Here is a 27,070-nt window from a genome sequence, read left to right on the forward strand (position 1 = left end):
CTGGCTGGACCTGCTGGGCTGTTCTGGAGGAGAGGGGGAAGCTGGGGCTGGATGGAGAGGGGCAGGGGCTGCCTCCCTCCTCCTGCTGCTGCCGGAGGGGCCCCTGGCTCCCCTCGGCATCCCACCGCCGCTGCCACCCGACCGCTCGCGTTTGTCTTCAAGATTCCAGCTCAAAGCTGCAAAAGAAAACAGAATACGCCGTCAGGGAGGTGGTCAAACCTCGCCGAGCTGCTCGGATGGGATCCGTGGGGGCCGTCCTCCAAAACAACCTTGGGTGGATTTTAAGAAGAGCTTTCTTTTCGGCTCAATTCAGCCGGCGTACGCTGAATTCAAAGAGCTGCTCCGCTCGGCCGTGCCCCCCCAGGGTAAAATACTGCAGGGACAAGGAGAGGATGGGGGTTATTGAACCTCACTGAAGACCTTTGCTGTATTTTGAGGGACATTTCCATTAAAGGAGTCATGTTAATGAACCCGACGGAGATGTCTGCTGATTTTTGCCGGAGTGAAATCTTTGAGACGGAAACTTGAACCGGGGAGTTTGGGATGAGCTCAGCCCCGGGAGGAGGAACACCGAGAGCAGGCACAAAAGCAGGAGCTGGCTGCTGGCAGGGTTTCTGGTGACTGCAGCAAACAGTGCTGTGCAAGAACCCCCGTGTCACCCAGCTGAGGGGCTACGACTGTCCTGGCACCTCACACACACAAACAGTTCTGAGAAATATTCAAGTTTTGATGTCAGCTCCTATTGCCCTCCGAGTCTGAACGCCCAAGAAAACCAGCCGTGTATTCGTGCTGGTGTTAGACCTCACCCCACATCTCTGAGAGGAAACCGTGGAAAGATGTTGGTTGGAAGGGACCTCTGGAGGTCCCCCCAAAGCAGGGGGAATGTCAACGTCAAATCATAATAAGCTTTACAGTACGCAATCTGGAAAAGCCATGAAGGAATTACATCGCACACCCTCTCCCCAGGTGACTTCGGGGAGATCTTCCACATCCAATTCTACCTTTGTCTCACTTTTGGCTGGATAAACTATTCCTGGGAAGTCTCAGGGATTGTACTGAGCATAAATTAGATTTTCTAAGCCTACAAAGCTTTTGCTGCCCCACGTACAACTCACCACCCATTCTTAAACCTGCAAACACCGACCTACGTGACTGTTCTGGACATGCACCACCATATTTAATAGTTTGAACTGGGCCAGACCCTGTTGAAATCTGTCTCTACCGGTCCTGGTGGGTCTTGGACCAAGCCCTGAAGGAGAACGAAGGAGCCAAAATACACGGTGTGTTTTGTATGTGGAAAAATGCTCCCTCTCTTGCTTGTGCCAGGCTGCCATGGGTAAGGACACAGCCCGGGTCCCCAGCAGCGGGCAGCCCTGCCCACCCCCTGTCTGGGAAATAAAAGGAGAATAAAGTGCAAATAAAATTCTAGGACCATTGCATGTGGACCGGGCAAATCAAAACCTTAGGGATGTTCTATTTGCGTTCGACAAACTCCTTCCTCCTCATCCGTATCCAGCCTTTGCTCCCAAATCTTTCGGTGCCCCCCACGCCAGAGAGCGGCTGCAATGCCAACACTTCCAATTTAGGGACTTAGGATCAGCAGAGTGACCCTGGGAGCATCTTTCTTCCTCGGGATGCGAATCTGCCCTGCTTACCATGGTCAGATGGTAAATCCACCAGATGGGGGGATCATTTGGGTGCCCTTTAACACCACCTGGGTCACGTGAAGTTGTGAACATCACAAGAAAGATGCGCTGGTGTTGGGCAGGGACCAGCTGATGGCCAGCACGACCTGCATGGGCGAGGTGGCCACATGGGCTGGTGTCAGGCTCCATCCCTCCTTGTCCCGAGAGGCCCCGGTGCAGAACCAGAGCTCTGCTCCCCACTGTCTTCTGTTTCCACCACCTTAGAGCCAGTGAGAAAACAAACAGAAGCCTTTGGAGCGTTTCCGCCAGCTCCAGGCAATCTAGAACCTTTGCCAAAGAATTACATAGAGCCTGTATTAAAAAAAAATAGGGTTGTCTCTGAAGTCTTTTAAATATAGAGGCTGCAATCGGCATCGTTCCTGGCAGGCAGGCAGGGAGGGAGCCCGACCTACCCATCAGGACCCCATTTTGCGACTTAGAGCAGCCTGTCAGGAAAGATCGATAGTTGGCATGGTAACAAGCTCATTTCCCAAGAATAGAGCTCCTTTTTATTAAATTTGGCTGGCTATTGATCAGTTCCTGATCCGCGTATCAAAACATGACAAGCACTTAATAAATCGCAGATTTTTATTGAGTCGAATGAAAAAAAATAGTACTATCACGAGGCAGCTGGGGGATGCTGCCTGCATCCGAGGGTGGCCCGTTGGCTGTGGCCAGAACTGGGCACGGTGCTGCTCTCCTGGGATGGGGCTGGGATGGAGAACAAGCACCAGTGGAACCTACTCTTAAACACCATGATCCGAAGATCCTGTTTTCCCCGGCCACGCACGTCTCTTCCAGCAGCATCCCCGTCAAGCAGCTTTTTGTGCCGCGTGGGATTTTATCTTGCCTCCCCACTTGCTGTCCACGGCTCTCTGCTCTCTGTTAATAAACTGTGTCCAGTTTTGGGCCCCCTACCATAAAAAAGACATTGAGGTGCTGGAGCGGGTCCAGAGAAGGGCAACAAAAATGGTGAGGGGTCTGGAGAATAAGTCTTATGAGGAGAGGCTGAGGGAACTGGGGTTATTCAGCCTGGAGAAGAGGAGGCTGAGGGGAGACCTTATTGCTCTCTCCAACTCCCTGAAAGGAGGGTGTAGAGAGATGGGGGTCGGTCTCTTTTCTCAAGTCCCAGGCGACAGGACAAGAGGAAATGGCCTCAAGTTGCGCCAGGGGAGGTTCAGGCACAAGCACCAATGGAACCTACTCTTAAACACCATGATCCGAAGATCCTGTTTTCCCCGGCCACGCACGTCTCTTCCAGCAGCATCCCCGTCAAGCAGCTTTTTGTGCCGCGTGGGATTTTATCTTGCCTCCCCACTTGCTGTCCACGGCTCTCTGCTCTCTGTTAATAAACTGTGTCCAGTTTTGGGCCCCCTACCATAAAAAAGACATTGAGGTGCTGGAGCGGGTCCAGAGAAGGGCAACAAAAATGGTGAGGGGTCTGGAGAATAAGTCTTATGAGGAGAGGCTGAGGGAACTGGGGTTATTCAGCCTGGAGAAGAGGAGGCTGAGGGGAGACCTTATTGCTCTCTCCAACTCCCTGAAAGGAGGGTGTAGAGAGATGGGGGTCGGTCTCTTTTCTCAAGTCCCAGGCGACAGGACAAGAGGAAATGGCCTCAAGTTGCGCCAGGGGAGGTTCAGGCTGGATATTAGGAAAAATTTTTTCACTGAAAAGGTTCTCAGGCATTGGAATGGGCTGCCCAGGGAGGTGGTTGAGGCCCCATCCCTGGAGGTGTTCAAAAGACGGGTTGATGTAGTGCTGGGAGGTATGGTTTAGTGATGATGCTCCTTTTTTGTTGTGAGGGTGTCTCTTTTTGTCAGTTAGGTTGACAGTTGGACAAGATGATCTTTAAGGTCCCTTCCAACCTAGAAGATTCTGTGATTCTGTGATTGAAGCTGTGAGGTCCCTCCCCACGGCTCCCAGCCCCTCCAAGGCCCGTGGTTTCCCAGAGTTTGCTCTTTGGACCTTGAAAACTTTTCCCTCTGCAGCAGGTTCCCAGATCTCACAGCATCTGGAACCTGCGGGCAGCAGAGCCTCGTTGTGCTGCAACCGAGCATCAATATATGGCCAGTCCATGCAGCCTTTCTGAAATCAGCTCTAAAGTTTGGGTTCAACTTATTTACCTTGGTCCTCCCAATAAAAGCTCTTTGCTTTGCCTCCTTAAGCACATGGCTGTAGCCCAGGCAGCAGCTTGGCAGGTCCTTGTAGCATCCTGACATCCCTCCCTGTGCCATCCCAGGGATCTGTGTTCCTCCCCTTTGCCATCCCAGAGGGTGGGAAGCTCTGGTGTGGCAGGGGGACAAACCCCTCACCCTTTCCACAGGAGCGATGCAGTCCATCAGGAAGATGATATGCCTGCTCAAATTGCTTTAACGTGCATTTACATGAGAGATAATAACAGCTCCAAAGGCTTCTTCCAGCCTGTTAAATAATACTCACTTAAAATAGTGTCTGAACTCATGCTGAAATGACAGACTATAATAATCCAGTCATATCCATCCAGCATATACAGCCGACTGTAGATGCTTAGAAAAATTGCAAGATGTATTTATTTACATGATACGGTGTGTGATAGCTGATTTTTTTTCAGGTCATCTCCTGTGACCGGTCTGTTACAGAGAAGTTGCTGCAAGAGATCTATCTCCCTCTGTCAGATGTTTTGGGAGGAGAGGAAATACCCTGACCACGCACAAACGGGTGTGTTAAAGCTTACAAAATAATAACGGTTCTGCAAACTAGGATAAAAATTCCAGACACACACTAAATACCCCAGCCCTGTCTTGCCCTCCCTGGGGACTGTTGCCACCTCGTTCAGTTCGTGGTGCTACCTCGTGAACCAATCAGTTCAGGGTGAAGGCCACCATTTCAAGCAGCTTCACTTAAGGGACTTCTTAAAAAACTGCCAAAACTTTTAACAAATCAATGTACAGGTTTCAAAAGGGCTCAGCCTCTAAGGTCAGGTAATTTGTGAGATGTCATTTGGCACCTGGGGAGACTGAACCCCTCTTCCACTGTCCTGGCAAAGGGCAGGAGCCCAATGCAATGAACCAGGAGGAAGATGATGGAGTTCTGAGGTCAAAGGAGCTTTATTTTCCTCAGCCCTCCATTGCTGTGTGCTTTGTGCCACCCACTCATGGCTTGGCAACCCCTGACGTGGGCATTTGTGCATCTGGTAGAGTCTGTCCCCTCTCCACCCAGGACACATCTGCTGTGCACCATCAAAGCTGGACAAGGGCAAGTCCTCCTTGAAGCACTGAGCTGAACACAGAGCAACTCACGAGGCACCCTAAAGCCTTCAGCAGAGTTAAGCATCGTACAGCGAAGTCACCAGAGATACTACCCAGCCAGCAATATCCACTCTGCTTTACAGCTGGGAAGCAGAGCCCAACCAGTTTATCTGCCTGCAGCCACCCCAGCGATCCTACACCACGGAGAGGACTCAAAACCACCGATGCCCAACGACGTGCTTGGTGCACCGTGCCCAATGGTACCTCTGTACGCGCTCCGGGGTGCACTGCTATTGCTCACCTTCCCCCAGGACCATCACCGTACATCATCTGGGCTTGCTGACACTGCCCCAGCACCAGTCTGAAAGGTCACAAGAAGAGAGGCAGTGGTGGCTTTTTCTCTGGCTTTCGAGAGAAAGCAGTGCCTAGAGAGCAGAGCAGCCCCCACGCGAGCTGGGGACGGCAGAGTGCCCCAGGTCTGCAGAGTCACTGACATTCTCCTCTTCGACTCGGAGCAAAGGATGAACCTTTTCATCGTGTTACTCATGTTTTTTTTTTTTTTCCCAAATGCTCAAACAACAGGAAGAAATCAGGTTAAATCAGTAAGTAAGCGGACAAGAAGTATTCTCTTTGTCACCACCTCCCTCCAAGGGCAATTTTGGAGGAGAAAGAAGAGTGCTGCTTTGCCCGTTTTAAAGCTCAGCAAACCCTGCCAACGTTTCCACAGGAAGAGCATCATCTTCCTATTTGTTGTGTTTCAGACCATGCTCCCAGCCCTGTGTGTTCTCTTCCCAAGAACTTTCAACCCAGATGAAGCTACCTAAGCAGCCTAAACACCTGAACATACCTAAAGGCAAACACCACCAGATGTATCAGGAGATACATCAAACGCATCATAAAATCATACAATGGGTTGGGTTGGAAGGGACCTTAAAGATCACCTAGTTCCAACCCCCTGCCCTGGGCAGGGACATCTCCCACTAGACCAGGTTGCTCAAAGCCCTGTCCAGCCTGGGTTTGAATACCTCCAGGGAAGTGTCATTTTATGACATAAAATGTCATGATGTCATTTAGCTGCTCCTCAAGTCTGACTCAAGACTCGGGATTGGAGTTAGGCATTTGGTTGTGGAGGGGTGGACATGGTTTGCCTTGAGATTGAACAGCTGAGGTCCACCTAGACCACACCTAGGAGCAGGGTGAGCTTCACAAACCCCGGATGGGTTTTCTGCATGGCCCCCAGGTTACCTGGTGCCAGCCCTTGCCCAGCTGCAGAGCCAAAATTCAGCCCAAACCTCAGCAATCCCCCGCTGGAGAGCTGCAGCAAAACCCCAAGCGTTTCCCCTCCACCACTTGTCCCAAAGATGCTCAAAATGAAGTCAGGAAGGGCTTTCTACTCGTTATCCAAGGATCCGGTGAAAATTCCAAAGGAAAGCGATGGGGGGTGTGTTTGTGGGAATCAGACCTTTGCTACTTTGAACTGCTTTCATCGGAACGGGGGGATTTGAACAGCCCCCCCCCACACACACACTTGATGCCAGAGGGAGGCACCCGTTGGTGCCCACCAGTTCTCCCAGCAGCTCTGTTGGGAAAGGCCCAGAAAGCCAGGAACCCACCCCAGAGCATCCTCCCTCTCCTCCCCGACTTCCTCGGGCGGATAAATGTGGCCACAGGAGAGCAGAGCGGAGAGACTCAACAGCCCCATCCCGCGCTGAGCGTTTAATTCAAGTTAGAAATAACATCTCTCTCTCTCTCTCTCTCTCATCTAGATCATATTAGGATTTTGAAAGGGCAGTCACGCAACTTCCCCCGGCAGTTATGGCAGAACCGCGCTCGGAAATGAATGGAGCTCGTGGAAGCATTCAGGGCCGAACAATCGGATTTATAATTAGGCCTAAAAAGGGGAGAACGCTGAATAAAAAGCAGCACAGCCAATTTTAGAAGAAAAGGAAGTTCTGGATGGAATTCATTGGGGTAGAGCACTGAAGTGGAAATGGAAAGTGTTCAAAGATAAATGAGTTTAGGCCTAAGAGTTTGCTTGACATCTAGAAAATGTACTAGGAACACAGTGTCAAGAAAAGCTAACGCGAGTAACAAAGAAACACAAGAAGTGAGAGAAGAGAGGAAAGAGCCATAAAACTTTAGGGCAACAAAGAGTTGCAATTATAGAGGGAAATGTAATGAAGTGTAAAAAATCATAATGAAAGCAAAGATAGCGAATGAAAGGATGATTGCATATTTGCTTAATGCACATCGGAGAAGTGTCAAAGACATGGGGAACAAGAGGTCACTAAACGAGAAAATAAAGCCTCAGAGGAAAGGCACTGAATTTATTGCTTTAAATACTGAGTTATTCGCCTGGGATTTACCACTTGAGGGCCAGTGACACAGGGCAAGCAACAGAAACAGTTTCCTAAAGGAGAGGAAAAATTTCTGAAGGAAACTTAGCTTTTTTTCTTAAACAACCGATCCAGCAAACACAGCCTAAGCCACCAGCAAACCACTGGGATCTAATGGGGCCTCAGAAACAGAGGGAAATCTTGGTCTAACCGCCCCCCAAGTATACAAGAGGATTAATGTTTGTTTATTGACACCCTTCACTGGCACCAGGAGTCCTGGTTTAGGTCACATGCAACAGAGAAGGGGGTCCCCTGTCAGCCCTGATGGCTCTCCCCTCCTTTTGGGGATTTTCCTGGTAGGATGCAGCTGGTGCCCCAAATACCCACCACATCCCACTTGGCACTTCTCAGCACCCTTGCAGCACGGGAGCTGCACATAGCAGGTTAATGCCACGGCCCACAAAACCTTCTTACCAGGTCCAGGTCAGCAGGACAAAGCGTGGTGGAACCCACCCCAGGCTCTTCTGCGTGGTGTCCCATGGCCTCCACTGCCTCCAGCACCTCCACCGTTACTAAACAGCAAACTTGGGGTTTCACAGCTATAGGGAAAACTGAGCTTTGCTCCAGAATGAAATACAGACAAAACTCCTACCCAAGAATACATCCCTTCCCCAGCACGAGGACAGATCTGCGTTTACAGATCTCTGGTTGTTTTTTGACTCCAGAAGAAGAAAAAAGCTTTTTCTATAGAACGGTTTCACCAGCTGTCCCCTCCCTGACCTGCAGGGCTTTGAATACCCTTTTCCACCCTGAAATGGGGAACCCCCTTTGCTAGGGAGATGGGCTAGGGGTTCCACATTGCTGGGGCAGCTGGGAGAGGATAAGGCTGAGGGAAGGGGCCAGAAGCCTGAGAGAACCCTTTCCACCAAGGGAATGGGCCAGTTCCCAAAATCATGCTGTGGGGCAGGAATCAGAAGGTAATGGAGAACATGGCTTAGACCACTCCATCACAAATGCTGATGAGAAGCACTGGATGGGACACGAGGGATGACAGGGATGAGTCCTCACCCTGTCCAAATGTCCCAGTGGTGGAAGCCCATGTGGGTGCTGGATCACCCCAGCTGAGGGGCTGGGGTCCCTAAGGAAGCACCGGGAACCCTTAGGCTGGCCCAAACCATCCCTTCCCTCCAGCACCTCCAGGGCTTGGTGGCTTCAGGAGCAGAGCCAACCCACAACACCAATGGAAAAAGCAAAAAGGGAGTGGAACAAGGCTGCCAAGTGCATTTTCCCCTCAAAAACCCTATAAACAGCAGAGTGACACCCAGGGAGTAGGATCCTACTGGTGCATTTATCAACCAAGTGATATCTAGACAATTAGTTGTTTTCTTTAATTTAGGACTAATTTTGTCCCACCAGTTTAAATTAAAGTCCCCAATAGGATAATTTCCTCACAGCCATAATTTTGTTACAAGCTTTTCATTAATCCAATCACAACTTCTATAATATTATTTGGCAGCTGATTGAGACTACAGTAACCACAGGGGTTCGGGCGCCTTGTCTCATTTCTGATTAAAAAAAAAAAAAAAAAGTAAAATGAGCCCAATTAAAAATTCTTTTAGTACTGTCTAATATGTGAAACTCCCCAAAGTCAGGATGGAAACATCATCATTCCATCCACGCAGCCCGTCTGTGGGTGACAGCAGAAGCTACATGCTAATGTCAGCCGTATGTAAGTGTCTGTCTGTCTGTCTCTCCAGCTGTCTGTCGCAATAATATATTTAAAGAGAATTGCCAGGGTGGAAATAATCATGTTTGGAAACATTTTTCTATGACTTTGGGGGATTTTCTCTGGAGTATTTTGGATTGGCCTCAAGTTCCTTTCAGCTCCCTGGAGTTTTATTTGAAGCATCCCGGGCTGTGATGCAAATATTCAGCAATTCCCTGCAAATCTCATATTCATAGCAAGGAACGGAAGAGAGAGAAACCTGGTGGTCGAAAAGTCTGGTGGCAGTAAGAGCATACACAGTGTCTTCAAATGGGGAAGATTCAGCGTGGAGATGCACTAATTTGGAGGGGAAAAAAAAAAAAAAGGTGTGGAAAGCAGCAGGGATTTTAAAGTGAAGTCAAGTCTTACAAATTGCACTCTCCTCAAATCATACACAATCACTCCTAACAGAAATTTTTCAGGCACGTGGAAGGACGGAAAGGAGGTGGCAGAAATCCCTTGAAATAAACACAATGAAGGAGTCAAAAGAGAAAAATCAAAATTAATCTAGGTTGTATAATAGGAATATTAAAGATGATGGGATTGGCTTTCTCCTTCTCCATGAGTGAGAGCCCCCACACGTGGTGGAGCAGCTTCAGCCCCGGGGGGAGATGGTTTCCCTCTCCCTTCTGTAGCAAAGCTGTGGCTGGTGAGAGGCATCGAGGTACCACACCATGGCCGGGACCAAGGAGGCACAACTGAAAGGGCATTTTTTCCCCCAGTAAACAATAAGTGCAACGTCCTTACTGCTCTTCCTTTTGCACCCTCAGGTCAAAGGAATTAACTTCTACCAGACTTGAAAATGGCAGGAGCAGCTGATAAGGCCCATATTGATAAGTTTGGGTCCAGAGACTTCGTGGTACAATATTCATACATAGAATGGTTTGGGTTGGAAGGGATTTTGGGTCCAGAGGCTTCATGGTACAATATCCATACATAGAATCATAGAGTGGTTTGGGTTGGAAGGGACCTTAAAGACCATCCAGTGCCACCCCCTGCCCTGGGCAGGGACACCTCCCACCAGACCAGGTTGCTCCAAGCCCCATCCAGCCTGGCCTTGAACCCCTCCAGGGATGGGGCAGGCACAGCGTTTCTGGGCAACCTCAGCCAGGGTCTCACCAAAGAATTTCTTCCCCAGATCTCACCTAAATCTCTCCTCTTTTGGTGTAAAACCCTTCCCCCTCGTCCTATGACTCCCCTCCCTGATCAAGAGTCCTTCCCCATCTCTCCTGGAGCCCCTTTAGGGACTGGAAGGGGCTCTAAGGTCTCCCTGGAGCCTTCTCTTCTCCAGGCTGAACCCCCCCAACTTCCTCAGCCTGTCCTCATAGGAGAGGTGCTCCCAGCCAACAAAGATAAGAAACGTCCAAGAAGTGCTGACTTCCTTGCCACTAGGGAGGCAATCACACATCACCTCCAAGGAGAGGAGTATGATGGAGATGGGCGGAGAGAAGGAGAAAGCAACAGGAGCAGCGTGAGAGCCAGGCACCTAGTTCCTGTATAGATGGGGCACATCTACAGCAGGCAGTCATATTGGTGTGGATTTTTGGTTGAGAGGTGCTGCTGGGTGCTAGGACACTCTAGGCCCTGGGAGAACTTCATCCCAACTCAAACCAAGAGCAGCCATGGGGCCGCGCGGGACCTGGGTGCCGAGAAGAGGAGGCAGCAGAGCTGGAAATGCAGGGTCAGAGCAGTTCAACCTGGTATTCAGAGGGACTCCTAGTCCTAGTCCTTGTTGAAATTAGTCTTTGCATGGGTACGTATAAATAAATCCAGGACACTGCTTGCGTAACAGTAACATTTTGCAGTATCTGGCATTTGCCGCTAGTTGAAGGCTAAGCAAACCATGCTCCAGTGGAGCATAAAATTGCTTTTCCTTTGGAACAAGCAGGGCATTGTAGTAATAGGCAAAACTGTACATTGTGTTAACGGCTGTATTTTCACATTATTGATTTACATTGTGTAATGCCATGCAAGACCTGCTTTCAATGATACGTGCATCTGTCATATCACAATAACTGCCAAAAGGCCGGGCGCTGCTCGGAAAAAATGGAAGCGCTGGGGATCCCGGGGCATATTCACATCCGCGGGCCCGGCGTGAGGAGGTGATGATTAGGGGGATGTTGTGGTAATGAGCAGGTCCCAAGTGTGAGCTATGTAAATCAAGGCTGCCCGGGTCAGCTCCCACTTACTGCGCACATCCAACTTTTTCAGCCTGCTTGCTCTTCTGACAAGGAGAGCGTATGGAAATGGCTTCCCCTTGGCAGCTCCCCTCAGCTATACACATTTCAAGGCATCCCGGATGGATGGGTTGCATATATATATTTTTTCCCTTCCCTCCCCCCCTCTCCTTTTCCAATTTTTTTTTCTGCTGGGGCCCAATCCGTGCAGCCCTGGGGTGGGGATCTCTGGGAGGATCACCAGCCCATGGGTGAAAGAAAGCAGGGCAGGATGAGAGAGAACCACTCGAGATCAAACCAGTTACAGGAACCATCATCACTAAACACCCTTTAAAATAAGAGGACAAACCCTTTGCAGACAGTGTTTTGAATCCAAGGGAATTCACCTCAAACATGCAATAATAAAACCTGTCAATATCAGCCTGAAACAACTTTTTTTTTTTTGTTCCCTATCCAGTTAACGCAAAGTTTTGTTTGCTATTATCTAGCCTGGTGCTAAATGAGGTAAGCTTTCATCTATCTGTAATATCTGACTTCATTGCTTACATTGGCTCCAGGTGCCGTGTATTATATCAAGGAATACTAAAATAACACTTGTTTTCCTTTTTATTTAGTTATTTCCAAACAGTCTAAATTGTCTCATGGCTTAAAGGGGGTGGACAGTCCCAGACCAAGAATTGAGCAACCAGGCTCCAGGTCCTTCCTCAGATACAGACTTTCTGGCCCCAGACAAGACACTTAGTCTCTTCATGCATCATCAATTCCAGCTGTGAAAGGACTCAGCTCTTCTCTGGAGGATGCTGAAAGCAGCAGCACCGTAACATCTGAGGAGGACTCAGCCACCCAGGGCTTGCAGAGGGCCACGGGACACCAGGACAGATGGACTGCCCTGAAACCAAACATCACTTAAATATTCGTCAGATTTAACAGTCAGAGGGGTTATTTTGCCAGTAGGTAGTGACTATTTGCAATAATTAAATATTGGTCCAAGAATTAGCTCTTTCCTTTGACGTTTCTAGAGCTGTAGAGATGCTCCAGGTGGGGACTGTGGGGTGTCCTGACCTTCCTGGCCTCCCTGACCTTCCATCCCCACAGTGACACATTATGGCTTTAGACACCAGCATGAACCAGCAGCTTTGGATCCAAAACACAGGCGGAAAATTGACCTTCCGTCCCCGCAGTGACACGTTATGGCTTTAGACACCAGCATGAACCAGCAGCTTTGGATCCAAAACGCAGGCGGGAAAAGCAACGTACCAACATCTACCAGCTGTATGGGGGCTAAAGGAAAGATATTTCACTTCTGCCGAGAGCACGCAGGTATCTCTGTGCTGTGATGGATGTGCTGATTTTTTATTTATTGCCCTCCTCGCTCCTGAAGCAGCTCAGCTCTGTCCCTTTGCCAGCACCTCACTGGGGAGATGTAATTCCAGAAAATTGCTTGCGACCCCGGCTACCTGCTACGATGCAGAAACATTTCTAAAGCCGAGGGTGATGTGCTGCCTGTCTCGTCTCCACCAAGTGCTCATCACCTTACTCAAATGGAAAACCAGGGTTAAACGCCAGCCCTCCTTTTCAGTTCACCTTTAACTGGAAATTAGGTGGGTTTTTTTTCCCCTTCCTTCTAGATTTCCTTTTTTTTTTTATTTATTTATTTTTACTCTCTCCCAGTCTGAACCTCTTCTCTTTGTTTCAATTGAAAAAGTGAGAGGCTTTTTACAAAATTCTCATTTCACGCGGCCCAAGGTAGATTCAAAGATACAGCATCACCTCAGTCATTAATGTCAAGGACTGAAAGAAACCATCAAAACTAAGGAAAGTTTTCACTCTTTTATCATTGATGTTTTCTTTACTTAGCGCATTTGCATTGATTTCTTTGGAGCCTGTTCTACTCTCCAGACCTAAAAGTCATTCATGATCAAGACTTTAAGGTTGTACATCGTTTTAAATGTTTGTTGTGTCCCCAACAGCTAAGAGAAGCTGCGCAACTCTGAACTTGGGTCTCAGAAGGTAAAAGTCTTTGCAGTTTGTCTTTAAATACTCAGATAAATCCCGTTAGCTTTCTCCACACCATCAAAGCATTTGGATAGCATAAAGCAACTGAATACATAAAAATGTATCTAAACACCTTGTAAATCCCTACACAGAGCTGTTGCCGACACTACTTTTAACCCTAGGAAAACATTTCACCAATTACTGATCAAATACAATACAGCTAAATTTCACCGCCAGCACATCATTTTGATAATGGGTATGGAAATCATCCATTCAATAGCTATTCAGAAATAACTTAGAAAGATTGGTTTTCAGATACTTCTGAGAATCCTAGAATAATCCCCTATAATCACCGTGGTGAGAATCCACCACCATTTTTCCCTTTGAAAAAAGGCTGTTTGGGGCCAGAGCGTTGGTGGTCTCTGCCCGTCCTCCGACGGATGCGTTCGAACAATATATCCCAAATCACCAGCACTTTGCTGGCAGAGAACCGAGGGGCTTCACCCTCTTACAGGACTCAGCCAAGAACATTTGCCAGCAAGGGAAGAGGTTTTATCCCCCCCCAATCCACTCTTGGACCAGACCCCCATCTCAGGTGCACCTCGGCAACCTCCCAATATAAATTTTTCTCCTTTCTCACAAGGCACGTTTGAACCGTTTTCTGTGCAGAGCCTGCAAGGAAAAGAAAAACGCCCACAAAACAAAACAAACAAAATGAACTACCTAAAATAAACGATAACTACACCTCGCACTTCCCTGCTGCTCTGTGCCAGCTGCTAAATGCAACCCAGGAATATTTTAAAATGCTTCGATTTTATGATCTCTCTTGGTATGAGACTGAAAGGATTTGTTCTTTCTTCTTTTGGGGAAGATACTATTTCCTGATTTAATCTACTGGTTTCGTAGACGTAAAGTTTGGTCTTTCTTGCCTCACTAGAGGAGATGAAGCGAGGGGGCTGTTGGAGGAGAAATGCTTCCCTTCTCCACACTGGTAATTAGGCACTGGACATAACCATACCAAAAATTTTATTTCTAAAAATAACAATATTTCTAAAGCTTTCCTTTCCTGTACAGTAACTCACCTTTTGCTCTCTTATGGATTTTATGCTGCCCAGGTGCCACAGAGTCCTCTAACCCAAGGAGAGCCAAATTTCTTTATACTTGCAGACTCCCTGCCCTTGTGCCCCCCTTGCCACTCCACAGCAGAGATGGAGGTGACCCCTGTCCTGTGCCATCCTGACCACGGGTGCCACAACCTGTAGGTCTCAAGCAAAGGGCAGTTAACGGCCAGCAGTGCCTTTTGCTCATCCCAGGGCCAGGCTGCTAATTTCTAAGGCTAATTATATTGCCCATATTAAATTTCTATGGTTGTGGCTGCCCCATCCCTAGAGCTGGATGGGGCTTTGAGCAACCTGGTCTGGTGGGAGGTGTCCCTGCCCAGGGCAGGGGGATGGAATTAGATAATCTTTAAGGTCCCTTCCAACCCAAACCATTCTATGATTAGGCAAAGGGTTAATTTGGGGCATAAAAGCCTCCCCCCAGTTAAGGACAGCAGTCTCAGCTTTCATGCAGCAGGAGAGGACCACAGACACACAGGTGGGCTGTCTGTTGTCCATAGCAGTCTGCTACCAACCCAGGGCAGAGGAAAGAGAAATGGGTCACCAGCGAGGCACCAGCCTCAGGTTTCATACCCCAAATGGCAGTGCCTAGGGGTAAAAGAAGGGTTAATACCGCAAAATACCAATCTGGAAAAACCCTTTCTGGTATCTGCACAGGGGTCAGTTTGCATTCACAAGAGAGTTGATGGAGATTGAAGAGCAGCCACAAGAACACGGGCACGAACACGCACCGTGGTGGCCCCGCAGCCCCACAAATGGAGCAAAGTCAAAAAGCCATTACCTGGGTTGGAAACAAAACTGTTTCCAATCGCACAGCAAACCTGCTCACAAGCAACGTGCTGAATCCCTAATGATCCAGATATCTGCACAGGGGTCAGTTTGCACTCACAAGAGAGTTGATGGCGATTGAAGAGCAGCCACAAGAACATGGGCACGAACACGCACCGCGGTGGCCCCGCAGCCCCACAAATGGAGCAAAGTCAAAAAGCCATTACCTGGGTTGGAAACAAAACTGTTTCCAATCGCACAGCAAACCTGCTCACAAGCAACGTGCTGAATCCCTAATGATCCAGGGATACACTGCCAGTAGCCCAGGACTGTCACACGGTGTCACTGGGCAAGCCTTCAGCTGGCCACATCTGCCCATGCATCACCCAAAGCCCAGAAAGGGGCTAATTTGGGTTTATGTGCTATTTGCTGTATCTTTATAGCTGGGGCAGCTCTATGGAAATGGGATCAGGAATGTTTTGGGGGGCGGAGGGGGCACATACAGCCCGGCAGAGCCCCAGGACACACGGCTGAGGAGCTGCCTCCTCCTCTACCTGCTGGGCTGAGTCTTCAGCAGCAAGGAAAGTTGGACGTGAAGAACATACAAATTCCCTAAACCTCAGGGGTTTCCTTTGCACAGGAGGAAGCACAGACCTCAGCAGCAGCACCTGGGAATCCCAGGCAGCATTTGTAAGCTGTGCTCCCAGCCAGGAACGTAGGGCATGGGGCAACCAGGGGGACTCACCAGCCCCAGCACTTGGGTAACCCCTCAAGCAGGCTGGGCAGTGCTGGGGGCAGCCCTGCTGCAGGGCTTTTTTTTTTTCCATCAGCTTTACCTTCCAGACAAGATTATTGACCTTTCCAGTCCGGTATTTAACAACCCCCATTCATCCCCACTTTTCCCTTCCCTTCCACTCCGTTCCCTTTGTTGCTCTGTAATAGGAGAGGCAACAGGGCACATATTTCTGCAAGAACAAAGCATTATCATCCTAATTATAGTTTCCTGGTGTTTTCTTCACTTTTGCCATTTTATTAAAAACAATTAGCCGAGAAGAAACATCTTTTTTAATCTCTACCCTATTGTTCTCATCTCTCTCCCAATCCAAGGAGGTCTTTTCAGAGGCTATTTTATTCATAATTACATATGTTGGAACAACTGCTCAAAAAGTGAGCCCAGAAAGGATTCTGACAATGTTTTCCTAGCAGGCTTGGTCCCGTTGCTTCCAAAGCCTGTAATGCTAATGCTTTAATAAAAATCTATATGAAAACAAGGGCTTATTTTCAGCAGGCTGTGTAAATGATGGATATAGCCATGCCACGAGCGTTGGCCTAATGGATTGAGGAGGAGTTGGGGTTGCAGCAAAATCGGGAGCCAAAGACTTTTGTTTTGCTGCCAGACCTGGCTCCTTGGAGGAGTCTGGCTACAGACAGGTCTAACACAGCAAGGGATGGGGATTTTAGACAAAGATCCAAGCTCCCTCCATTTGCACTCAAAACCTGCAGGACTTTGTTACTGGTGTCAACTGGAGGAAGGCTGGTCTAGCTTGGCCCTTCTGCTCCAAGGCCTTTTTAAGCACAGACCACTCTAGCTTCAAAGATGCCTGCTGGAATTTTTGCATATGTATAATTCTTATTCCAAAGCTTTCCCTCCCAATTCTCTCTTTACCCTATAGGCTTTTATTTAAAATAGTACAGCCAGAGCACTGCAATTTTTCGTTTGAAAAATTTTTTTCTTTTTTTTGTTTAGATTTATTTTATTTTTTACGCTGGGGACCTTTTTAAACACAGACCACTCTAGCTTCAAAGATGCCTGCTGGAATTTTTGCATATGTATAATTCTTATTCCAAAGCTTTCCCTCCCAATTCTCTCTTTACCCTATAGGCTTTTATTTAAAATAGTACAGCCAGAGCACTGCAATTTTTCGTTTGAAAAATTTTTTTCTTTTTTTTGTTTAGATTTATTTTATTTTTTACGCTGGGGAAAACTTTAAAATGTATCATATTCAGTCAATTGGCTCTTCACGTTTTTTCAAGCTTCCCCTCCACCACCTTTGTTAATTACCCGCCATTTGAACAAGGGTCTTCTCCTGCCTTGATCCTGCCGTGAAATCACGATGCTATATTTGTCTTTCTAACATCAAAGTCATTTCCATGGTCACCAACTGTGATGTCATAAACACATTTTTAATGGCTTGTTTACAGCAGGGAACAGAAGGAGAGAGGAGATTATGGGTGGAAGGAAACTCTTATCGATACACAACAGTTTTAGGCACAACTGTGAGGCTGAAGAACGCAGAAAACTTGAGACCAAAAAAAAAAAAAAATCCTTGTTGAAACAGTGACTCTTCTAAAGCTCATCCCAACACACACACAAAAAAATTATCCCTTTTTAAGTTACTAGCAAAAAAGCAATCCCAAAGGATTACTACTACGTCAGTCAGCCCAGAGTCATGCAAAGTGCTTTCTAAGTTCGGAAGTCAGCAAATCCCTGTCCCAATCCATCCAGCTCATTGCACAGATGAACACAGGCAACACATCCTCAGCGACTCCTACAGAAGTGCTTGGCCAGGACATGGTGGGGTCTGAGCACTATTGCCCCAGAGAGTTCTATTTGTCTTGGGTCACAGCAAGACCCAGAAGTTCCTCAAGAGGCACTTCAGTTGGACCAGGAGGTCCTTTTTCATCTGGAGATAGTTGCAAGACCCCTTAGCTGGTCTTCCCTCTGTATGGGAGGTTACCACTTGCCATCAACCACTCATGAAAGCGGTTTCTCTTCTGGCAAAGAAGGGCAAATGCCAGGAGCTTGAGCTTTTGGCCACAGGAATAACAGGGTCCTTCAGGCTGTGTCACCCCACAGCCCAGCCCAAGTGGAAAAGCAAACCCCACATGTCCTACGTTCCTCTCCCACATGGTACAGCAGAGAAATGGTCTACCAGGAGTCCACCAACATGTCTGATCTGTTTTGAGCTCTACTGATGCCACTTCCATGTGTCTTGCCTTTCTTGGTTCCCAGTAGCTCAAAGCCAGCTTCAACTATTGGTTTCCAATGTCTCCTCAAGGCAACCCTACCCAGGTGCCACACATTCTTGATAGATTTATTGGGTGGACCCAGACGTGCTCCATGTTGGAGGCTGAGACATGCCCTAGCACAGCACCTCTTGTCCCACCCCAGGGCAGAAATAAGCTCCTTTAGCCTTATGTGGTCACAGCTCAAGAGAAACCAAGTCAGGCATAATTTCTCTTAGAAGCAACCCAGCTATTTCCCATGGTCTCCAGATGCCAGTTCCTGGTCCAGGCATTGGCCAAGCATCATCTCTTCAGGTGACAGGACACTGACAGGGAACTGAGCACCCTGCTTCTGTAGTGGAGATCATTCGAGAGAACCTCGGTTGTTGATTTTGAGATAGCCCTGGGACATCCCTGGCAGATGGAGACTGCTGTGGTCAGCCAAAGAATCCAGCACTGAGCAAGCTCTTCAGTGTAGGGAAACACACAACCTTGCTGCCACCTTCTCAGGGCACATCAGGAATGGCCACTGAAGGGCTGACACACTCCTGGGTCAGCAGAGGAACTGCAGAAATCTTTGCTTGGAAAGTGTTCCCCAAACTGGTCCCTTCCAACTCTAAAAATTCAGTGAAATTCAGTGAAACTGGTGTCCTGGTCAGCTCCAGAAGGTCCCTGCTCCCGCAGCCTGCCAGGACCAGGGCTGTCCCAGTGGTACCCACTGGGTGAGCCTGGATCTGCACGACCTGAGGGCTCCCTCCACACCACACCCAGCCTCTTCCAAGCAAAATCCCCAAGTTAAAACCATTCCAGAGCCTCCTGGAGGAAGGTCCGGGGCTGCTTGAAGATATGGAGCCGTCCCTGGCACTTGTCTGTCTTAGAACTATCACGACGAGACATCCCTGTACATACCCTCCGAGGAGATTATCTCCCTCCCCTACCCAAGGAAAACACGAGGAAGGGGCGGGGGGAACTCACTGGACGATGAAATTCCTAAATCCTCATCCCCATGAGAAGAATTAACGTAGCTCTTTTCCTCGCTCCAGCACCAGGAGCTCCCCAGTAGGAGATCCTATTGTACATGACACACCAGCAAGGGTACATCTTTCAGCCTGCTCTTTTCCAGAGCAAACACAGTCCCTGGACAGGCAGGAGCTGAGATTTCACACCCCCTTCTTCATCGCCGAGGTGCAGAACGAGCGAACCACCATTTTGCTGCAGTCCCACAGCAGGAATAAAATGGTGGCAGAGATGAAAACTGCCAGATCAAACGCGATCCAGTTGTCTGTCACCACCTGCAGCTCATCCCCGCCTTACATGTAACGCTGAATTCTTAATCAGGTTAATATTTGATTTCTGGGCGCTTAAACAAACAAACCGAAAAAAAAAAAAAAGAAAAAGAGACGGCAGAAAAACCCCACAACGACAAAAAAAAATAATAATACTATAACAGATGGTTAACGTTGCAGCCACGAGGTACCACGGTGCAAACCATGGATGCTAGAATTTACATTTCTCCCACAAAATGGCAGCTCTGGTGTTTATTCGCAGGGGCTCACCCAAAGCCACCAAGAACAAGCAACGGCACACAAATTCGACATACAAAGGGGCTCCATCTCTTTTCCAGTGTCTTCCGAGAAATATTACAGTGGCTGAGAAAGGCAAAAGCATTCACTTAATTGCTCTTAAACAGCCTCCCCCCCGCCACATCGTCCTGCTGCTTAAACACAGGGAGCATTGGGAAGGCATTCCCGGAGGAGGACAGGAGAGAAGGCAAGCACAGGCTTTCCAGAGAGGACACTTAATTTGGGTCAGGCAGGAGAGAGTTTGCATCTTTGCTTTGTGATTTACACATTTCTTTTGCTCTCAAACACTAAACTTACCCTAAAGCTGAGCCCCAGCACCAGACCAAGCCCCAGGTCCCCGGGATGGGGACAGACACACGTCCCTCACACTTAACCAGAGACCAGCAACTAAACAAAATTAATTTCTGTCCGTGGACAACCCTGCTCTGTATTCAGCTTTGAGTTTAAGTAATAATTTCAATTTCAATAAACGGATTATTCCAAATAACTTTTTCAACCAAAAATGAAGCAGCGTAACAGCTAACAGCTCACTTTTAAAATTAAGGCATACATCATCCCTTCAGAGCAGACAGCACACCTAAATTTCCTTATTTAATTATTTCAAAGCCACTGACTGCTACGAAATATTTCTTGGTTTACACTTTTTAACCAGTTTTATTTGTATAGGCTGTAGTTTCGCCGTATTCTGCTCTTTTAACAACATATAATTCAGTACTGGAACACACTTTCTGTTAGGTTTTATTTAACAATTACTTTTTACCTTTATTTCTACGTACCCAAACAATCAAATGTTGCAAAACGAATGGCTGAAGTGATTTTTTTTTTTCCTTTTAAGGGCATTTCACTCATTTGTAAGACATCTGTTGGTAGCAGCTTGGGATTTCTTGTTCGTTATTTAATATATATTTTTTACATCTGATAGTTAAACCGTTATAAAAGAAAAAATAATACCCAAAGACCGCAGAAAACAGCTCAAGACAAAACTGACTGACTGGATAGAAAACAAAATAAGTCCTGCCATGGTTTTCTTCACTAGAAAACCTTGAATGACCAGAGGAAACCAAAACTGACCAGACTCTGAACCATCATGTTTGGAGTCACTGTACTCAGCCCAGTATTTTATTTCAGACCATCAGGTACTGCAGATCACTGGTGACCAGTACATAATTTTCCCATCTTTTCAGCTTCCCTTCAAGTAGAAGTCACTATATAAAATGCTCAGTAAAAGGAATGGACCTCATGTTTCTCCCATTTTAATCAAGAGCAGCCTTTTGCCAGGTTCAGTAAGGTCAAAATCAGGCATTAGAGAAGCTCTTTGGATGTCCCAGAAAACAGGCACAGCAAAACCTCCCCCTTTCCCCAAAACCCCCAACATGTGCCCAGCCCCGACACCATCAGAAAGAGGGAAGAAGGGGAGTTCCCATTTGCCGGCGTTGCCACTTTTCGGGTAAAGAAATGAACTCCCTTAAACACAAGCTTAAAGCCGGGGGGGGGAAAAGTTCAAGTTGGATCATTTCCCAGCATTATCTCTGCTGGAGAAGGTACAATGTGAGCCCGACGGGGACTTTTCAGAGGCGAGAATTAGGAGGGGTGCTTTTTCCTTGCTTGATCTCGCAGACTACAAAAGCCCCGTCTGGCAAAAGGGCAGGCGTTGCCGCCGTATAATGGTCCCAGTTTAGCCTAAAACATCAATGCTGCCCATCTGGCCTTAAATGGGGAAGCTGGTTTCTGATGTATTGTGTCCCCCTTTTTCAAAACAGAGCAGAAATGCCAAATAAAACAGCGGATTTGAACGGCTCATGCCTGCACACAAGATTGGTTTTTGGGTGGGGTAAAACCTGGCTGTAAAGGGAATTTGCGTGAAATAATTTAAAGATGCTCACGGAATTTTGCCTTTAGTATTAATCAATGCTGAGGGGGGAAAAAAAACCCCTCAGTAGAGGTGACCAGCAGCAGGATGGGTGCGTGTTAACCAGCAGCAGGGACTCTCAGAGGGACTTATGAGCAGGTCTGGGTCCAGCAAAAGAGCCAGCAGGATGTCCCCAAGCTGGGTGTGACACAGCCACTGACCCAGCCACACTGATGGGGACACCCACGATGGCAGAAGAGCCCTCACTTCCCTCCACATGCCGCTGCCTTTGGCCATCCCTAATTTTTGCTGTGCATCTTTTATATCATTTTTATAACCTCCCTGAACCAGCCTGCTGGACCTTTAGCATTAACTCAGGCTGCCCGACCACGCTTTCCTGAAGGAATTCAGGGGGAAAAAATGGAAACAAAAAAGAAGAAGAAAAAAATCAGACAAAAGGAAATTCTACCACCAAAGAAAACATCACACAGTTGGGTTATTGTCCCAAACTCCTTACCTCTCACCCCAGAAACACTCACAGGGCTTTGGGGAGCAAGTGAGAGCTGAGAGAGGCAAAGGGGAAGGCAGGAGCCACAGCAACCATCCAGGAGCAGGGAAGGTCACCTCCAGACCCATCCAGCAGGAACCAGAGGTTGCTTTCAGTTTACTATTTATTTTAGCCCAGTACATCCACACACACCTGCTTGCAAAGCACTGGGGGAAGGATGTGCTCTGAGGAAAGGTTTGAAGAAGACAACAGGGGTGGAGAAAGATGGAGGGTGTCCCAGGAGGAGCTTATCAGTCATTAGACATCACCCACAGGTGAAAACAATTGCCCATCCTGAGCTTCTGTTTCCAAATGCTATGAAGACATGGGGAAGAAGAGGTGATTGTATTAAAATATTTTACAACAACCTGTTAGAAATAACGTTTTGCAGCATTTGGTTTATTAAATAGGACATTGGGTTTAATAAAGAGAGGCCAAAGCATCAGGGGAGTGTCATACTGGAAGTAAGAAGGGGGTGATTAAAATTCTCCTGCACATTGAGGAGCACCTCAACCTGCCCATCACTGGGCAGATGGGCATCTACACCCCGTCCCAGGAGAGCAATCAGATGGGCAAAACCTGGCAGCAAAAAACTCAGCAGCAAAAAAAAACCCCAAACCCCTCTGATTTCAAAGGCAGAAGGACTAACCCCAAAGTTATTAAATTAATAGGAACCGTGAGGGAAAAGATTGGATGCCTTTGCTTTGGCTTGCTGTCTTTTTCTGAGAAGGCTGCAAAAGGAAATTTGTTGGGGAAACAGTTTATGGTGCTCCTGGAGGCGGCCATCTGGGATGCTGAGATTAGTATTTTAGATGACTATTATCTGAAACTCCACTGGCAGACTTTGTAAAAAGGAGTTTATAAATTCTATAGTGGGGTTTAAGTAAAACTATTTTATCTAGGGACTGAGAAATACGTGTAATTACCGTGGGTGGGTAACGCTTTTTTATTTGCCATTCACCAAAATTAGCTTACCAAATATTATTCCTAAGAGGTATAATTAAAATCGACATAAAATCCAGAACACGGGGAAAATAAAACATTAGGAGATAATGCCTTTAAAATTCCTAGACCAAACCGTCCTCTGCACTGCGGTAGTTGCTCTCTGTTTGCCCTGCACAGAGATGCTCTGACCTCCCAGGCTTCTCAGGTGAGCTCTTACTTTGCAGCCCCTTGTAAGAAAGAAGTTATTTAATGCTACACCCTATTAAACTCCTTCTCTAAAAAGCAAATGAAAGAACTTTACTGCGTGCCGGGGTCTCAACACCTTGTTATTTCCTAAGCTCCCATCAAAAAAAGCAGACTGGGATTTTTTCAGGCAGGTTCAGACCCGGACCCGTGTACCTGTCATTAACTCCTGCCCCGACAAAATGTCCAGGGATGTTCATGGGACTCGTGCCAGGGGAAAAAAACACCGCCTGTCGAATCCCACGTTGAGCAGCAGGAGAGGTTTTTCAGAGCCAGGTACTCACACCAGATGTTTAATCCTGTTTTCTGCTGGTACAGAAGACATAACCTGATGTTAGATGCCACCTCTCATTACGGATGTCTGGCCACCCTTGTTAATGAAAGACTTTGTTTGCTTTTTGCAAATGCTATTAAGGAAAGAACAAACTGATTGTCTAAATTGATTAAGCAGATTCACTCCAGTGAAAAATTTATTATTTGCCTAGTTCATTTCATCAAATCAATTCAGAGGAAAAAGGCTCCATGAATTAAACTAATCACAAATATATATTTTAAAAGCCAGCCGTTACTGGCAGGATACTGTTAGTGCAGTCAATCACCAGGACAATAACTGAATTTTAAAGCAGCATCTAGCATTGCTTCTCAGAACCTTCTTTGCCTTTTCTTTCAGAAAATCGGTGTTTTGGGGCCAAATTCTGCCCCCATTTAGTCCCATACATTCTTATTAAACTTCAGTGGGTGCCCAGGAGTCATTCTGGGGGAAAAACCCCATAATATTCAACTGGCATTTCCTATAAAATAGCAACCACACACTAATTAGAAAGCTAACTCTGATAGATTAATAAGAATTTCTGAGCGCTTCAGTACAAGCTCTTGAAAAAACACGTATTTTTAAAAATAAAATGTCATTCATTTATTAGGCTGAACACACACATTCATTAGCCTCACTCACACTGCAGCCAGAGAAGGTTCCTGTATATTCTTTTGCAGGACACAGATGGAAAAGTCAGCCTGGAATGCTAATATTCAATTCAGTTAAAGGGAAAGATCAACCACCACATTTATATTTCTCCAGCAAATTATAGATACGGTTTGAGCTTTTTGTGAATGGACACACACATTTATTTTATAGATTTTTTTTTTTTTTTCCTACCAAGATAGCTTCGAAACCATCATTCAGGGAATCTCTTTTGTTATCTTTGCAAATATGTTTGTCACGGATGGCTCGCTAAAAACACCCGGGTCTCACGTAAGAGTTGACTGATTAATAAAAACCATTCTCCAACTTTTTCTCCTCTGTGTCCCTTGAGCCCTGAGGTCCAGCAGAGTCGCTGCCGGGATCAGTGTGGAGACACCCTGAGCCCATGGTGCGTGGTACAGCCAGGAGACACCTCTGCCACATCTCCATCTGCGCCTCAGGTTAACAATTCAGAACAATATTTTCCTACCAAATGCTTATATTCTCTCCCCCAGCCCTTTGACGATGCCAGTTTCAAGTGGCAGTCTCTAAACTGGCCTGAACTTCCCCACAGCAATTTGGCTGGCACCCATGGGTCAACACACAGGCACGAAAAAAAACACTTTATCATTCCAGCTCACTGGTCTCCTCCTCCTTTTTCAGTAGTTTTTGTCTAAAACCAAGGGGAAATCTTGCCTCTGCCCGTTGTGCCCACTGAGGGCTGAATTTTAGGGGGGCCTGCTCAATGGCACAGGCGATGCCATGGCACCAGCACTTGCTGTCAGGTAGATTTTGGGATCTTAAGCTAAAAAAAAACAAAAAAAAAAGGGTTTTACAACAGCGCAGTGTGAGAGCAAAAGCTATAAACGCTGTGGCATGAACAATAATTTAAGAGCATGTGGCACAGGCAATAACAGCAAAGCTCAAAAAGCTCACAGCCGAGACGGGAAAAGAAACCTCGTATTCAGAACAAGGTTAAAAAAAATAGAATTTAGTGCTTTGGAGGAGGCAGCAATGACAGCTTTGAGGACTTCATCCCCCAACATCCCCACTGGAGGGGGGGTCATCCCCATCCCCACCCTGCCAGGATGGGGAACCACATCACCATCAGGAGTGTGTTGGGTGCTGCCAGCCCCAGGGAGCTCAGGGAAAGGACCACCCATGGCTCCACCTGAAGCCCCCAGGACACCTCCCTATGTCCCCTCACTGGGCATCACCCCCTCCATTGAAAAGAGCTGCAAAAAGCAGTAGAGAAGAGCTCCCCGTGGGGCTCCTGCCAGGGCGTGGGGGCACTCGGGAAGGTGCCCACCCCAGGAGTGCCCACACCGAGGGGCACAGGACCCCCCAGCATCACCCACTGAACCTGTCTTCTCCATAAGCAAATGATGAGGGACTTGGAAAAAGAAAGCAAGCGATGACAATTGAGAAAAAAACACCCCGAAACACTCCCAATAACAGAAGTTTCCATCAAAGTCCTCGTCTGCTACATGATGCTCAACACCCACAGTACATATTTACACTTTCAAGTGTTTTCCCCATCTTGTACTGAACTGGTGTCTATAACATCTGTTTAATGGTGCCTTCCACTGCATCCCCGTGGGTTCAAAGGATCCAGAGAAAATCAAACCCTGGTCCAATTTTTTTTTTTCCCCTCTGTTTCAAGCTTTTTAAGCTATTCCCACAATGTTGCACAGCCTGACTTGTGATTTCAAGGGCAATACCAATTAGTCCTGAGATCAGCGCAGTTAATGAAGCCCGATGCCTCCGATTTACGGGTTCAGAGTTAGCAAAGCAGGGGGAACAGGACAGACAAGCAGCTCAGAAGTGAGAGCCTCATCTCCTTCGAAATCCAAACTAACATCCCGTTGCAAGAGACAACCCATGAAGACCTCCAGACCTAATGGGCTGTTCGTTTTTTAAGATAAACTGGAGGAGGTGGGAAAGTCAGAGGCACGTGCCATTTCCCAGAGCAAATACTGAAAGAGATGGAGATGGGCAGCAGCCACACACCCACCCTGGACCCCATCTGCAGGATGGACAGTGCCCCACAACACATGAGGTCCATCAGACCTGCTCCAAGAAGGGCTACCCGATGGGAGATGGGCTGGAGGTCACCGTTCCCACTACTGCCAGGAGATGCTGGTGGCCGTAATAGATAGTTGATGCAATTCCCTGGGGTCCATCACTTCAAATTCAAACCTGGTCTCAGTGGAGGAAAAGTAGATTTATTTGGGAATGTTTAAGTTTAGGTAACTGCCTTCCCCATTATCCAGTGACATCCGAGCTCTCTAACTACTTAACTACTCAGAGTAGTTAACTTAACTACTCAGAGAAAAAATCTTTACTAGGTCTTTTCATTTAAAAAAAACTGTGTTTTTGCCATTCTGTTGCTCTTTAGTTTCCCAAACTACTTAACTGCTCAGAGTGAAAAAATCTTTACAAGGTCTTTTCATTTAAAAAAACTGTGCTTTTGCCATTCTGTTGCTCTTTAGTTTCCCAAGGAATGGAAACCACTTTTCAGATCACACTTGCCAGCTGAGGCAGCCTCCCCTTCCTCGTGGCATCAGGGAGCGGAGTGCTCTCCTGGATGGTGGTGAGGATGGAGCCCCCGGCGAGCAGCCCCCCGGGTTTCCATGGGGCTGGGGGCAGGGTGTGGGGCAGAGAGGAGATGCTGAGATGCCAGGGAGGAGCTGACAAAGCCTGCTGCCGGCTGGGAAGCAACGCAAATTGGAACTGACAGAGAAATGTGACAAATTCATTATTAATGGCACAACTATTTTTTAATACGTAGAAGGCTGTACTAGATTAATAAAAACAGGCTTTTCTACTCTCATCCGACAGCGGTGATGGTGTGTGATCTCCAGGAA

This window comes from Calidris pugnax, unplaced genomic scaffold, assembly GCF_001431845.1.
Source record: "Calidris pugnax isolate Ruff unplaced genomic scaffold, ASM143184v1 scaffold38, whole genome shotgun sequence".
In the NCBI taxonomy this organism is placed as follows: domain Eukaryota; kingdom Metazoa; phylum Chordata; class Aves; order Charadriiformes; family Scolopacidae; genus Calidris; species Calidris pugnax.